This window comes from Oncorhynchus mykiss, chromosome 26 (assembly GCF_013265735.2).
Source record: "Oncorhynchus mykiss isolate Arlee chromosome 26, USDA_OmykA_1.1, whole genome shotgun sequence".
Classification (NCBI taxonomy): Eukaryota; Metazoa; Chordata; class Actinopteri; order Salmoniformes; family Salmonidae; genus Oncorhynchus; species Oncorhynchus mykiss.
This window is the reverse complement of record NC_048590.1, coordinates 25,039,351-25,045,981: the sequence shown is the minus strand read 5'-3', so window position 1 is coordinate 25,045,981 and position 6,631 is coordinate 25,039,351.

Below are 6,631 nucleotides of genomic sequence, written 5' to 3'. Positions count from 1 at the left end.
TTTAAGGTCAGACAGACCATTTGTGTACATGCCATCTCAGAACGGCTTGCCTCTTTTGCTGTGTTGGCGCTACTCACCACTGACGAACTGTTAACACTACAGTACATAGAATTTACACTCCACGTGCCTCAGTTCATTTGCTTAATGTGGTCTTAATACTTCAAGGACTCCATAGAATCTATGATATCAAGAAATTAGGGGAAGTTAATGAGTGTACTTGAAGCCAATTTCAGTGGGTAATTTTATTGAACAGAGGTAAGAAAGCGTTTGGTCACTGGCAGTCCTGGCTGTAAACCACCCCCACCTGCCTGCGTGTCTCATCCATCACCTCAGCCAGGAGCAGAGTCTGCCTGGGATATCCTGGAGCTCTCCTTCAGGCCACATACAAGAGAATCTCCAGAGGTTGTGTCTGACCGACTACGTCGTTCTAACAGTTTGCCAGGCGCCATCAGTGCAGATGTCTTCTGATGTAAGCTCTGCCTCGATAGGTACAACTGTCCTCTGAGGTACACTCACATAAAATGTCACATGCACTGAATACAACCGGTATAGACTTTATTGCGCAATGTAAAGTAAAAAATATTTGCTAAATGAAAATAAACTCAATGTTTTGGTTTCATGAGCTTAAGTAAAACCCCAGAAAAATGTCCATACACACAAAGCTTATTTCTCTCATGCACATACAGTGCCTTGCGAAAGTATTCGGCCCCCTTGAACTTTGCAACCTTTTGCCACATTTCAGGCTTCAAACATAGATATAAAACTTTTTTTTGTGAAGAATCAACAAGTGGGACACAATCATTAAGTGGAACGACATTTATTGGATATTTCTAACTTTTTTTAACAAATCAAAAACTGAAAAATTGGGCGTGCAAAATTATTCAGCCCCTTTACTTTCAGTGCAGCAAACTCTCTCCAGAAGTTCAGTGAGGATCTCTGAATGATCCAATGTTGACCTAAATGACTAATGATGATAAATACAATCCACCTGTGTGTAATCAAGTCTCTGTATAAATGCACCTGCACTGTGATAGTCTCAGAGGTCAGTTAAAAGCGCAGAGAGCATCATGAAGAACAAGGAACACACCAGGCAGGTCCGAGATACTGTTGTGAAGAAGTTTAAAGCCAGATTTGGATACAAAAAGATTTCCCAAGCTTTAAACATCCCAAGGAGCACTGTGCAAGCGATAATATTGAAATGGAAGGAGTATCAGACCACTGCAAATCTACCAAGACCTGGCCGTTCCTCTAAACTTTCAGCCCATACAAGGAGAAGACTGATCAGAGATGCAGCCAAGAGGCCCATGATCACTCTGGATGAACTGCAGAGATCTACAGCTGAGGTGGGAGACTCTGTCCATAGGACAACAATCAGTCGTATATTGCACAAATCTGGCCTTTATGGAAGAGTGGCAAGAAGAAAGCCATTTCTTAAAGATATCCATAAAAAGTGTCGTTTAAAGTTTGCCACAAGCCACCTTGGAGACACACCAAACATGTGGAAGAAGGTGCTCTGGTCAGATGAAACCAAAATTGAACTTTTTGGCAACAATGCAAAACGTTATGTTTGGCGTAAAAGCAACACAGCTGAACACACCATCCCCACTGTCAAACATGGTGGTGGCAGCATCATGGTTTGGGCCTGCTTTTCTTCAGCAGGGACAGGGAAGATGGTTAAAATTGATGGGAAGATGGATGGAGCCAAATAGAGGACCATTCTGGAAGAAAACCGGATGGAGTCTGCAAAAGACCTGAGACTGGGACGGAGATTTGTCTTCCAACAAGACAATGATCCAAAACATAAAGCAAAATATACAATGGAATGGTTCAAAAATAGACATATCCAGGTGTTAGAATGGCCAAGTCAAAGTCCAGACCTGAATCCAATCGAGAATCTGTGGAAAGAACTGAAAACTGCTGTTCACAAATGCTCTCCATCCAACCTCACTGAGCTCGAGCTGTTTTGCAAGGAGGAATGGGAAAACATTTCAGTCTCTCGGTGTGCAAAACTGATAGAGACATACCCCAAGCGACTTACAGCTGTAATCGCAGCAAAAGGTGGCGCTACAAAGTATTAACTTAAGGGGGCTGAATAATTTTGCACGCCCAATTTTTCAGTTTTTGATTTGTTAAAAAAGTTTGAAATATCCAATAAATGTCGTTCCACTTCATGATTGTGTCCCACTTGTTGTTGATTCTTCACAAAAAAATACAGTTTTATATCTTTATGTTTGAAGCCTGAAATGTGGCAAAAGGTTGCAAAGTTCAAGGGGGCCGAATACTTTCGCAAGGCACTGTATGTTTGCATTCCTCCTTTGCCATGATAATCCATCCACCTGACAGGTGTGGCATATCAAGAAACTGATTAACCGGCATGATCTTTACAGATGCAACTTGTGCTGGGGACAAAGGGCCACTTAAATGTGCTGTGAGCAGTATCCTCTGTAGCACCTTAGTTGAAGGCTGATTAGTTGCCCTACCAAGCGGTGATACATCCAGTTAAGATTCTCTCAATGGTGGATCTGAGGGCCCATGCCAAATCTTTTCAGCCTTCTGAGGGTGAAGAGGTGTTGTCATGCCCTGTTCACAATTGTTGGTGTGTTTGGACACAGGGGAACTTGAAGCTCTCATCCCATTCCACAAGAGCCCCATCAATGGGAATGGGGGTGTGTCCGGCCCACCGTTTCCTGTAGTCCAAGATAAGCTCCTTTGTCTTGCCCACGTTGAGGGAAAGGTTGTTGACCTGGCACCACACTGCTCATCGTTGTCAGGGATTAGGCCTACCACCGGCAAACTTAATGATGGGGTTATGCGCGGCCATGCAGTTGTGGGTGAACAGTGAACATAAGATGGGACAGTGTGGCGGATGTGTTGTTACCTACCCTCACCACCTGGGGGAAGTCCAGGATCCAGTTGCAGAGGGAGGTGTATAGTCCCAAGCTCCTTACCTTAGTGATGAATTTGGATGGCACTATGGTGTTGAACTCTGAGCTGTAGTCAATGAACAGCATTCTCACAAGTGTTCCTTTTGTCCAGGTGGGGAAGGGCAGTGTGGAGTGCAATAGAGACTGCTCCATCTATGGATATGTTGGGGTGGTGTGCAAATCATCTCACAAATATTCTCTCTCCACACAAATATTTGTATTATTTCATGAAAAGGCCCATTGTTGAATTTTCCAGTGATTTGTTTTGTCTGTGGAGTAGTCTCGGGAAACATTACAAAGTCTTGAGGAAGCTGGATGTCAGAGAGACATGTCAAGGGCATTTCAGATGGTTTGCTGCCACCTTGTAAATGTATACTGAGTAAACAAGACATGAGTCTGTAACTGCTTCAACATTTAGGGGAGGTGGGGAGCAAGTTGAAAGGCAATCCATGTTGCACACATACATGGGGAATAATTGACCAAGAAAAAACAATAGAATAACTAAAGGACTAGTAGGATATCCACAATGTCTAAAGGACTAGTAGGATATCCCCAATGTCTAAAGGACTAGTAGGATATCCCCAATGTCTAAAGGACTAGTAGGATATCCCCAATGTCTAAAGGACTAGTAGGATATCCCCAATAACTAAAGGACTAGTAGGATATCCCCAATGTCTAAAGGACTAGTAGGATATCCCCAATGTCTAAAGGACTAGTAGGATATCCCCAATGTCTAAAGGACTAGTAGGATATCCCCAATAACTAAACGACTAGTAGGATATCCCCAATAACTAAAGGACTAGTAGGATATCCCCAATGTCTAAAGGACTAGTAGGATATCCCCAATGTCTAAAGGACTAGTAGGATATCCCCAATAACTAAACGACTAGTAGGATATCCCCAATAACTAAAGGACTAGTAGGATATCCCCAATGTCTAAAGGACTAGTAGGATATCCCCAATGTCTAAAGGACTAGTAGGATATCCCCAATGTCTAAAGGACTAGTAGGATATCCCCAATAACTAAACGACTAGTAGGATATCCCCAATAACTAAAGGACTAGTAGGATATCCCCAATAACTAAAGGACTAGTAGGATATCCCCAATAACTAAAGGACTAGTAGGATATCCCCAATGTCTAAAGGACTAGTAGGATATCCCCAATAACTAAAGGACTAGTAGGATATCCCCAATAACTAAAGGACTAGTAGGATATCCCCAATAGGTAAACGACTAGTAGGATATCCCCAATAACTAAAGGACTAGTAGGATATCCCCAATAGGTAAACGACTAGTAGGATACCCCCAATAACTAAAGCACTAGTAGGATATCCCCAATGTCTAAATGACTAGTAGGATATCCCCAATGTCTAAAGGACTAGTAGGATATCCCCAATAGGTAAATGACTAGTAGGATATCCCCAATAACTAAAGGACTAGTAGGATATCCCTAATAGGTAAAGACTAGTAGGATATCCCCAATAGGTAAACGACTAGTAGGATACCCCCAATAACTAAAGCACTAGTAGGATATCCCCAATAACTAAAGCACTAGTAGGATATCCCCAATGTCTAAAGGACTAGTAGGATATCCCCAATAACTAAACGACTAGTAGAATACCCCCAATAACTAAAGCACTAGTAGGATATCCCCAATGTCTAAAGGACTAGTAGGATATCCCCAATAACTAAAGGACTAGTAGGATATCCCCAATAACTAAACGACTAGTAGGATATCCCCAATAACTAAAGGACTAGTAGGATATCCCCAATAGGTAAACGACTAGTAGGATATCCCCAATAACTAAAGCACTAGTAGGATATCCCCAATAACTAAAGCACTAGTATGATATCCCCAATGTCTAAAGGACTAGTAGGATATCCCCAATAACTAAAGCACTATTAGGATATCCCCAATAGGTAAAGCACTAGTATGATATCCCCAATAACTAAAGCACTAGTATGATATCCCCAATGTCTAAAGGACTAGTAGGATATCCCCAATAACTAAAGCACTAGTAGGATATCCCCAATAACTAAAGCACTAGTATGATATCCCCAATGTCTAAAGGACTAGTAGGATATCCCCAATAACTAAAGCACTATTAGGATATCCCCAATAGGTAAACGACTAGTAGGATATCCCCAATAACTAAAGCACTAGTATGATATCCCCAATAGGTAAAGCACTAGTAGGATACCCCCAATAGGTAAACGACTAGTAGGATATCCCCAATAACTAAAGCACTAGTAGGATATCCCCAATAACTAAAGCACTAGTAGGATATCCCCAATGTCTAAAGGACTAGTAGGATATCCCCAATAACTAAAGCACTATTAGGATATCCCCAATAGGTAAAGCACTAGTAGGATATCCCCAATAGGTAAAGCACTAGTAGGATACCCCCAATAACTGAAGGACTAGTAGGATATCCCCAATAACTAAAGCACTAGTAGGATATCCCCAATAACTAAAGCACTAGTAGGATATCCCCAATAGGTAAACGACTAGTAGGATACCCCCAATAACTAAAGGACTAGTAGGATATCCCTAATAACTAAAGCACTAGTAGGATATCCCCAATAGGTAAACGACTAGTAGGATATCCCCAATAGGTAAACGACTAGTAGGATATCCCCAATAACTAAAGGACTAGTAGGATATCCTTAATAACTAAAGCACTAGTAGGATATCCCCAATAACTAATTGACTAGTAGGATATCCCTAATAACTAAAGGACTAGTAGGATATCCCCAATAGGTAAAGGACTAGTAGGATATCCCCAATAGGTAAACGACTAGTAGGATATCCCCAATAGCTAAGCACTAGTAGGATATCCCCAGTAGGTAAACGACTAGTAGGATATCCCCAATAACTAAGCACTAGTAGGATATCCCCAGTAGGTAAAGCACCAGTCTGCCTTTACAATCTTCACCTCACCCACCCCTCCCCGAGACAGCAGGCACTCAATCTCCAGAGAGGCTCAGAAGAAGCGGGTCCACACTGCTTGGAGCATCAAGAGAGGAGGATGAGGAGGCGGAAGAGGGAGAGCACTATGGTTACACACAGACACTCACACGGGACAGCCTTCACCTGCGTGCTGTTGAAACACTGGTTGGGTATGTAACGTGGTCATATTGACACAGGTGTAACAGTCCGTATTACCTCCATGAAAAATACTTTGTTTGTCTTAGCAGAGGCCATCAGCTCACTCTGAGGTTCATGGCCATAGGCTTCTCACATAGCACATTCTTCTGGGCCTTCATGAAGAGCATGCCAACCGGCAGGTGGTATGGCTGGATGGTGCCCACATATACCACCTCTACCCACACACAAAATGCCATAATAAAATGCACTAATAAACACTGTTCTGATGCATATTACACACACTGAGAGGGACATTAAGCACCGGAGGTGATGGCTAGATTATGTTTGAGACAAAACACCGACCAATCTCTGGATCTCTGGCCAGTTCCTCATGGGGCGGCAGGGTAGCCTAGTGGTTAGAGCGTTGGGCTAGTAACCAGAAGGTTGCAAGTTCAAATCCCCGAGCTGACAAGGTACAAATCAGTCGTTCTGCACCTGAACAGGTTCCTGTTCCTAGGCCGTCATTGAAAATAAGAATTTGTTCTTGAACTGAAGGACTAGGTAAATAAAGGTAAAACATTTTTTTTAAATAGCTGCTTGCAAACTCCTGAATGTAGT